The sequence below is a fragment of the Corvus brachyrhynchos genome, unplaced genomic scaffold (genome assembly GCF_000691975.1).
Source record: "Corvus brachyrhynchos isolate BGI_N302 unplaced genomic scaffold, ASM69197v1 scaffold90, whole genome shotgun sequence".
NCBI classification, from domain to species: domain Eukaryota; kingdom Metazoa; phylum Chordata; class Aves; order Passeriformes; family Corvidae; genus Corvus; species Corvus brachyrhynchos.
In genome coordinates, this window is record NW_008236932.1 from 4,053,160 (window position 1) to 4,060,146 (window position 6,987).

The window sequence follows — 6,987 nt, forward strand, 5'->3', positions numbered from 1 at the left end:
AGGAGACATGCTTTTTGGGGACAGGCGGAGCACTAGTCCTTTTGGTGAGCAGACTGCTTTGGAGATCCTGGGCTCAGTGGTCCACTGCAGTAAGGATTTTATGAAAAGGAAAAACTCAGGCAAATTGCCCATGCCTGTGGTGCTGAGAAGGAACTTAGGAAGAGGTTATGCCATCAGTCTCCAGTGCCTGCTCACAAAAGCTTGTCCATTACAGTGGACAGGTCTAAACACAATGGAAAAAATTAAGTTAATGTGTTTTAATATTCTGTGTGATGAATACACATTAACCAACTGTTGGACAATCTTCGCAACTCTTAGATTAAATGTAATCCTTAAAAAAAATTTTAAGACATCTCTTCCTTAAGATATTTCTAAGAAATGTTTTGTTCATTTCCTGAACAAAGAATAACAACAACAAACTGGCAAGTCCAAAGGATGATGTTTAATCTTCTTTATAAACATGCTGTTTGCTCTTGATCTGGCTAAGCTTCACTAGCTAGGATATTTTTTTTTGTTGTTTAATCATACATATGGAAGCTATGACAATGTGATTCAAGTAGAGACTACAATCAAGCCGCAAATTTTTCAGCTTGGCTTAATTCCCTAATCTGGGCAATGCTTGAATCATGCCATCTATCATGCACACATGCTCCTTGGGCTAGAACAAGTGTCTTAGATAACTGGAAAGGCAACAAGAAGTTTTGCTGCTATATAAAACCAGATCATACCAGCAAGCTGGAAATGGCTGCTTGTCCTGCTCCAGGGACAGTCATACCATACAAGGCCACAACCATCTTGCAGCAGAGAGTGTAGAATCTCTTGTGTTTACTGAGGACCACACCTCTCCTTTATTCTGCAAGTAGATTCTCTCACACTGAAAACCCATATAGGAAAACTCTGCATCAGTCTGAGCAGAGTCAGACTGTTTCATTTGCCTAATGGAAAATTAAATACTACAGCATCACTTAGGAATACATTCCAAGAAGCTGCTAATTTCCAGATGGACTTACCTGTCATACAGCTTATGTCTACAGCCCCTTTCTTCATTTGCATATTTATTCACAAATGGTTAAGGGCATCTAACATTAACATGCCTGCTCACACTACAGGCATGTGAATAACCTTTTTTTTTTGAAAGGCAAGGGAAGGCCTGCTGGCAAAGGAACAAGTCTTTCTATAATCTCAGTACCTCGTGTCCCAGTAACCTCTTTGCTAAGGCTGGCAACAGTGCTGTGCATCAGCAGGCCAGACCCAGACATGCTGGGTAGCCTGTACTAGCTGGGTTAGAGCCAGAGGAACGGCTGGGGAAGCTGCACAAGAATACGACAGCAAGAAATGCAGTGTTTGAAGAGGCTACGGAAAGAGAGTAGGCAGGACAAAGGAGGAATCCCAGAAGAGCTTTGACAGTGGTTGTTCTTGCACTTGTGTCCCTTACAAGCTCAGTAATACCAGCCCATGCAGATGCTTGGGAGCACGCACAAGCAGAACAGGCTTTGCTGCTCTGTGAGGCTTTCCCTCTTGCAGCTGAACCACTGGGTGATGGGGGGGCCCCAGGTAGCTTGCAAACAGCAAAGTCAGACTCATTGCTGCCTCCAGAGCTCCAGATCTGCCTGAAAACCTCACCCTTTTTGCATGGAGGTAACTTTCTGAAATGCAGAGACCAAATCTGAAATGCAGCTGGTTATGCTAGCATCCTAATGGGAATGTTTGGGGGTAACATCTGACTCACAGTGACAAGCAAAAGAAGATTTTCATTGCATTCTTTTAGTAGGCTGTGGGCTGGTTATATGTATATTTGAGAACTTGGGAAACCAACCTTTTGCATTCATGTTTTTCCATGGCACAGATACTAAACAGATAGAGGGAGAAAATAATTTCATATTAATAAATAACTCCAGCTCTAAAATGTTAATGTCTCATGGTCTTCAAGCCTCAAAATGCAAAGACTTTTGGCAAAACTTCAATTTGGCAAAGACTTAAAGATTTCAGTAAAAGTGCCTTTGATGTAGCCCTGCTGATTTCAGTGGAATTACACCAGGAATCATTAGCGGCTGTTTTTTAGGGCACAGAAGACCATAATTACCCGGAATAATCCACATCCAGAAGTGTTTCACAAGAGCAGGCACATTTTACTGGAGGAGGCTCTTTGGGTCAACTTTTGACCTTTGTTTCTTCTCAGGATTATCATCTTCCTTGAACTTAGGAGACAGAAGAGTCCACTTCAGCAAGCACTGCTTTCAAGGAGAGATAGTACTGATTGTCCCCTAACCGTTTGCAAGCACAAAAACCACACAAAGCTTGTTTAAGGAACTACCTCAAAAGGTAGCAGCACAGCAAGGACTGGGGCTTTTCTCTTGTCCTAAAAAGTCATGTCAAGTCTGGCAGATGTGTCTGGGCCTCAGGTTAAGACACTGTTACAATACATGTGGGACTGGAAATGTGTTATTCTTATGAACAAAGTTTATGGAAGTTGATTCAAAATTAGCAAGGCTGATGGCTAGAACTAATCAACTTCCACAAAGCAGGGATTGCAGAGGTGGCATGGAATAGGCATAATGATTTATGAAAAGGATGCTAAAAAGTTTTACTTGCTGTAATAAAATGTCCTCCAATACGTAAACTTTCGATGCAACATTAAAGCAGAATGCAGCACTAAAAGTAAAGGTGTTCTTTGGATATACAGCATTAATTCTACTGTGTGCATTTGAGAAGCTATGCATTATTTCCTTGCTAGCACTAAATGTAATAACTTAAAGCCCTCAGGCTTCACTGTCCTGAAGCATGAAACTGGAATAAATAGCACAGAAGATTGCTGTGCACCACTTTTATGGCCATCACTGTGTCTGCTGCATTCAGACATTTGGCACAATTTCTTTCTGTCCTGTCCAACATTTGTTCACTTATTTCTGTCCTCACTATGGTCTGTTCACTTAATTGTGACCTGGTTTTTTCCTTTTTTGCATGGTGCAAAAGTCACTCTGTTTTCCTATCCTTGAATTAACGAAACCAAGTAAAGCTGCCAGTTATTTTTACAATCTCAGTTCTCAATTCTGTGCAGACAAACCAAATCAACTGAGAGCAGTGGCAACCTAGAGGATCGCAAGTCTGGTGCCCTTTCCACTTCAGTAACAGAGAGCATTTTTAATGACATGATCTATTTTCTGTTGAAAGGTTTAGCCCTGAAGAAGTTGTTTTCTTGCAGTAAATGAAAGAATACTTATACCAAACAGTACATAGCATAGCTGCTGCTCCATCAGTGAAGTGGGTCCTTCTGAAAGTACAGCATATTCACTGTATTCACAATATTCACATATTCCAGTATGGCAATGAGCTGTACTTCAATAAGCTGTAAAAATACCTATATTTTTACAGTAGTGTATCTGGCCACTCTAAGAGCTCTTTATCATTTTGACAACATCTAATCATATAGCACAACGTTGGTGCATAAAGCTCTAAAATGCAGTAGAGAGTTAAAGCTCATAGCAGACAATGAAGGAGAAACAATGCTGAAATACTAGCTTGTGGCCATTTTAATCACAGGCTGTTAAGCAAATGCACAATATCGTTGAGCGGGGATAGCTCATACAGGTGGGTATTTCTGGGTTCCATCCTCATGCAAACCTTCTTTTAACACATTTGAGAAACACTTCCTATTCTTCCTGGGATAAGATTTTGCAAGATTTTTTTAAGAAACATATCTGAAATTTCATAGCTATGGAGGACAGATGGCAGCAAACTCTCTTTTGTTTCCAATCTGCATCTGGTTCTGGTTTGCATCTGTCTGGGTTGCTTTGATGTGGGCTGCCTCACTAGACTGTCTCATATCCAGGAGTGGTGCCTGAGCACCCAGCGCAGCTCTACCACTCCCTCACTACCCACCCTTAGTCTCATCATGTGTACCAAGGCCTTCCCTACGTGCTTGTGCTGAAAACACCTCCTTGAGAAATGCTTGCTTAAAGCAGGTGAGAAATTCTTCTACCCCTGCGCGCTGCTTCATCCCTACACCAGTTATCTGGCTGGGGAGAAAGTGCTTGCTGCACAGCCGGATGCGGGACCAGCATCCCCTGGTGTATACCTGCCTGTTAGCCTATCGTATCTGCAGCGTGTGTATAAATACACACAACCTCAGCAGCTTGGCAAATAGACTGTCTGCAGTGTAGGAAATGCATTTATAAATGTTTCCATTTCTCAGTCTTCTTGTCTGAATTCCTCAGTATAGTATTTAACAAATGCCTTAATTTTCATCTTAAAAAGGAGAGCCAGAAACATCAAAGCTTCCGGTTTTCCTGTTTTAGATAAAATATGCTAACATTTCACCCGAGAGGGAGGATTTTTAGTACATCATAGCATTCCTGTCTCTAAATATGTCTTTTAAAATATCCCATTGATGCTTTCCAGTTTCAAATTCATGCTATTAATAGGTTAAAAGAAAAAAAAAATCTGGAAGAAAGAAACCATGTGATTTTGTAGCTTAAGTGTCTCCTATAAACAAAGACCAAAACAAAGGCTGTACAAAATACCTTACTTTTAGTGTACAGCAGTTGTACTGAAGGGACTGACTTCTCCCTATGTGAGCATCAGCACGAAGACTCTGTAAAAGCACATTAAAAAAGCCTGGGTTTTATCTGTCCTTCTGGAGTAGGAGAGGAGTGACTGTTAACTTAATGTCTTCAGTGCCAGCGTTGTCCAAGCAGCACATTGTCAAAGGCTTTATCTACTTATTTTTGCTGGAGCCATATCTAAAACAGATTTAGAGCAGAGAAGGCTGTCCTCATCTTTAGAGTTTGGTCTTTAGAAACTTCGGGGTTTTTTCCAACTGAGTGTCCCTCAGGATTTCAGATTCAAGACCACAGCTGAATATGATACACGCAGCAACATAGTTCCTCATGCAGCTGGTCCACATTTGAAAGAAAAGGCAGCAATTTGCTAAAGAGCAGTCAGCCTTCACTAGGCTTTGCACTGGATTTAGCCTAGCAGGTACCCACTGAGCTGTGCTATGGAGACTTTAAAAGCCAAAGCGCAGATTGTGAAATGCTTAGACCCACAAGACCTGTAAATCCTGTCTCGCTTTGTTTCTTCATACAAGTGATGACTTAAGAGTCCTCTTCTGAGGGGACATTTCTATAGCACAGTGAGTCTGAATGAGGTCATGAAAATTCTGGCCAGTAATCAGCTCATTTGAACGCAAAAATTTCACTACCGGCACATTAAATGTGGCAGGAAGCACTAGCAGATGGTAGTGCCAGGACAAGGAGTAGCAAACTGCAGAAACTGTGGCTGGAGATAGCCTCTTGTAATGTTTTGGCAACTAACACATTGGAGGCCATGAGCAAAGCTGAATTCAGCCAGGTAAAGTGTCACCAGCATCAGTGGGTCTGACTGTTGAACTGGACTCATGGGACAAGAGCATGAGACCTTTTCTGTTGTGCAGAAGTCCTAATTCACATAGAAATCACTTTAAATCTGCCTAGACATCCTCTCATGCACAGCACAGTTAAAGCCAGTGAAAGCTTGAGTAATTTATAAAATACAATTTGTGTGAACATTGCTTTATGTCTGCTGCCTTACTAAAATCTAATTGCCTGACATCAAATAGGTCATGGAGTGACAAAAATAGTTTGTGCATAGATACTATGTCTATATATACACACACACACTCAAAAACTTGCAAGAAAGCCTTGTCTGTCATGTCAAAAATGTTTCTATTTTGGGCGAGGTTTGAAGCTTGCTCTTGGTGGTTAATGTTTTCCCCTTATACATAGTTTGCACAAGTCATGTTCCGTTCCAGCGACAAGCATGGCATTGAAAAGACACATACGGCATGTTTGGGCTGCCTCTGAAATGCAATTTCCTTGAAGTGATGATTTCCTGATTAACTCCTCTTTGCAGAAGAGGAGCTGGTTCCTTGAACTAGCCTTTCCAATCACTTTGCAAATTCAAAACCAAGGCTCCCCTTTACTGATCAATGCAAGGGAAAGTTTGTTTGGTCACCTGGCTGACGTTTTTTTCCACCAGCTCTATTTCCCTCTTGCCAAGGGGCAAAGTCCTGCTTAGGACTTTGGGCTCCTGATTTTCCTCATCCTATCCCCTGCATTCCTCTGCCGGATTTGGGCCAGAAAAGGAACATACATGCAGTGTAAAGGCACATATGCAGTGTAAAGCATGTCTTTCTAACAGTGCACCTCCCCTGGTGAACTACCCTGGATAAGCTGCAGTTGTATTAAACGGGGACCAGGTGAGGCTATAGACACATTTTTGGTATAGAAAGCACAACAAAACTCCCAGGAATAATTCTCTTGGGTGAAGGATATTGATGCTTTTTTCAGCAGTGTTTCTGTGTCCTGGGTTGTCCATGATTTCTGGAGGACTTTTGTTCATTTGTTCTAATTTGTGTGTGCCCAAGAGATGATGTGTATGTTCATGTTTATGTATACATGTGTCTGTCTGTCTGCCTGTAAATATATGGAGACACATCTGCTGTATAAATCAAAAAACTACAGCTTTGATTGATTTAATAGCAGACTATTTTTATACTCCATGAAAAACATTACATTTAGAGCACACTGATCTTTTGGTTTTGAAGCTTTGGAAAGTTTATGACTTTAGTCCTTCCAGCACATGCCTTATCATTCACAAGAAATCCACACTTCAGTTCAAAAATGTCAGTTCTTGCAGGACTTGCTAATTAGCTAATTTTAAACTCTTGGTTTTATTAGGAGCTAAAAATAACTTCATATTAAGGCATCGATGTTAAATAAACTCTATACTGTAAAAGTGACACTCCTCAGTGTGGAAGAATTGACATCTGGATAAACAGCTAATCGTTTGGCTGTTATCAACTGTCTGAAGCAGTAAGCAGAAATTCAGTGGACACAATCTAATATTCAGAAGCAAAGACAGCTTCTTCTCAATCTTCAGATAGTTTTTATTCAGTCTGTAGCTAAGACATGGGATTTTTTTGCATTACAGTCAAAAGCTCTTCGGGAA

General features: G+C 41.0%; 1 long non-coding RNA gene across 2 annotated transcripts in view; it reads left to right on the forward strand.

Annotated features, from left to right (window-relative positions):
* LOC108445207 overlaps positions 1–6,987 on the forward strand; it is a 64,017-nt gene extending 57,030 nt beyond the window's left edge. For both annotated transcript variants that reach the window (XR_001859972.1, XR_001859973.1), the window contains exon 3: positions 6,970–6,987. This is a non-coding gene — a long non-coding RNA (uncharacterized LOC108445207). The remainder of the gene's footprint in view (positions 1–6,969) is intronic.